Source organism: Periplaneta americana, chromosome 6 (genome assembly GCF_040183065.1).
Source record: "Periplaneta americana isolate PAMFEO1 chromosome 6, P.americana_PAMFEO1_priV1, whole genome shotgun sequence".
In the NCBI taxonomy this organism is placed as follows: domain Eukaryota; kingdom Metazoa; phylum Arthropoda; class Insecta; order Blattodea; family Blattidae; genus Periplaneta; species Periplaneta americana.
Genome location: NC_091122.1, coordinates 93,221,405 through 93,224,412, shown reverse-complemented (window position 1 = coordinate 93,224,412; position 3,008 = coordinate 93,221,405). Strand labels below are relative to the sequence as shown.

Sequence of the window (3,008 nt, the reverse complement as noted above, 5' to 3'; positions counted from 1 at the left end):
GAAATCACTGTAATAGTACTGAAGTTAATGCATTTCTAACATCTCAAGTAAAATTAAGTCAACATTAAACTTACAGTTCACAGATGGAGAAAGATTTTTCAATGTGGCTAATGCATTCCTCAGAGGCTTGCTTTTTCTTTCTTTCTTTTTTTTTTTTTTAAGCATCCTTGGGGTGTAACTCGATCAGCTATTATCCCATTATCAGCTGAAATATTTAAGAGAGGAATATTTGCTTATATTCAGACCTTTCTGGGTTTAGCCTACACTACCTACACTGAATAAACAAGTAATTTCACTTAAAACTTACTTTCATTACACTGTGTAGACACTGTTGCACCAGCTGACTCTGTAATATTTTAAGAGTGGAATTAATTCTTAAGATATTTAATTCTGGAGAAATATGATGTTTTATCATAAATGTGTGGACACTTCAAAGTCAGCAGCTGTAACAATATTGTATTTTCTAACATGCTATTAATCCAAACTCATTTTTAACAATAAGAAAGTGAAGCTGCAATAAAAAAGAGAGAGAAAAAACCAAGCATATAGTTCTATTGTAAATAGAGTGTAGTCAGTTTCTGTTTTACCTTATGAAAAGATATTTTTCAGTTTTTCTGTACACAAGAAATCATTCACAAGTTTCAAAGTGAGAATCCTCACGGTAAAATTGAAATACAACTTAACATAATGTGGCCTAATCTGATTACAAACCCATTACAGAGAAATCTCAAAATAAATTCTTCAGTTTAGTGTACTTTCTATTTTTAGGCCTACATTTATAAATTTCAAATTCCCACTCAAATCCCACATAATATTATAATACAATGATGTTTAGTTTTTATGACATCCATTTCTTGTGACCATTTCATCATTATGTACAATTTATATTTTAACATTTTTTTTTAACCTTTGCATCTAATTTATCTACTGCTTGCTGCAGATTTCATATAGTATGTGTGTTAGTTTTATTTTCAACATGTTGGCTGAAAATGTGTTTACATGTTACAGCTATTTCAGATTGGAAAAGTAAGCATCATACGTAGAATGTGAAAGAACGTTTTGTAGTATAAATCAAATTACTTGGAGATATTGTTGGGATGTCCAGTTTCACTTCAAAAACTAAAGAATTGCATTGTGAACCTGAATGGTACTGTAAATAAAAAAGAAATAATAGTATTATAATGTAATACCGACATTAAATTAAATTTGCGTAACAATTTTCAAGAATCTAATATTTTTTTATCTCTTCTTCTGACTCTTAATTCCTTACACACTAACCTCATTCGTGTTATTAGCTGCACTGGTATCAGTGGAACTTGGTTTAGTTACTACTTCGGCTGTACAAAAGTAAGTAAATAAATAAATGAGTGAATGAATAAATAAATAAATGAATAAATACATAAATAAATAAATAAAAAGAATTCTAACTTGTGTTATACAATTTACTCTGCTTATTATATAATGATTGTATAACTTAACGTATAAGTGAACTTATGCATTGAATATGAATCAAAATCACTGAGAAATCACTCAGTTGATAGGAGAATTAAATCACTTACCTTGGCTAAGTTTGGATTTGGTTTTGCTTCAGTTGGAGGGGCTCCAATTGTTTGTAGCCTGCATTTTCTCTCTGCAGCAGCAATTTTCTTTGTGTTCTTTTCCAAGAATTCAAATTTGCTTCTCAGCTGTTTTCAGGTCCTTGTATTTGTGCTGATGTTACTATATTCTTCCCATGCTTCATTCTATATTACTAAAAATGAAGTAGAACTAGGTTAATTCCATATGCAACCTACAACATTAGAAAATATAATGTCTTTCTCTTTTTCCCATATCTAAGTTTCTATACTTAAATAAGGAAAAGCTTTTAATGGACGATTGTCAGTACAATATCAAACATATAACTATATTGTACATAGAAACTTTGGAAAAAAATCTTAATATCTGCTGTTTCTGTGTTATTTTACGAGGTGTTAAATGTGCATTACAGTGAGTGATTACAGTCGAACTGGTAGCAGCAACAGATATTGCATTTTAGTGGAAACGTCTCTCCGCCTCATGCTGTTCTTTTAAAAAATAATGTTAGGCCCTATCTGTGATCGAATGGTATTATAGGCCTAATACAAAATATCCGCCCATTTACTAACAGTAAAATACATAGGCCTAGCATACTGAAATATTGGTAATTTGCTAGGAACAGTGTACCTTGCTGTACTAATGTTGGTTAGAAATCCCAGGCCAAAGACATCATTCATTATTATCAGTATCAGTGAACTTTTCTTTTTAAACGAGTTATTGTGCCTTCGACCCATGATTTGAAGCCGTGAAGTACACTATTTCTAAAAAATTACCGAAATAGGCCCTATTCACTAATAATGTAGGCTATACAACAAACTGAAAGCACACTTAATACTAATTACAATACAAAAATAATCACCACCTACACTTCTTGTGCAGTTACACATGAATAAAACAATGATTATGGAGAAAAACGCACTTTTGCTGGAACCCGCACCCGTCCTCTTTAGGCCTACTAATTAAAACCAAAATACTATCATATGGCAGGAATTATTACTATTCGAAAAGAAACATAACCTTTAAAATCTTACCTTTTGCTTCCATGTAAAGTTTCTTCATACAGTATGTGTAATTTTCTGTTCTTCACTCTGTTATTTTCTTGGCTGGAGCTTCAGTATTATAATAAATAATAACAATAATGCTTACAATAAAACCTCAAAATAAATAGTACTTATAAACACGTAACATAAACATGAAATACGCGGGGAAAGGTATACCAACGCAATAAATTTCACTACATTTTCAGTAACTTCATTGCCAACGTAATAAAAATGTTCCTATATCTTCCGGATAACAATCCTGCAGTTAAAATCCGCTGGTAGTACAGAACAAAATATTTAACTTCTAGATTGCTAAACTGGAGTGTACGAATCTGGAGCTGTAACAGGCGATCGTAGTACATACAGTAGCTTACTACTGTTGTTTCTAGACTC

General features: G+C 31.3%; 1 long non-coding RNA gene across 1 annotated transcript; it reads right to left on the bottom strand.

The window, feature by feature from the left end:
- Window positions 1-914: 914 nt before the first annotated feature.
- Window positions 915-2,746, bottom strand: LOC138702217 (uncharacterized). Its single transcript, XR_011332815.1, has 4 exons — window positions 2,607-2,746; window positions 1,560-1,750; window positions 1,279-1,337; window positions 915-1,150 (listed from the first exon to the last, which is right to left on the bottom strand). It is a non-coding gene; the product is annotated as an uncharacterized lncRNA (long non-coding RNA).
- Window positions 2,747-3,008: the final 262 nt, after the last annotated feature.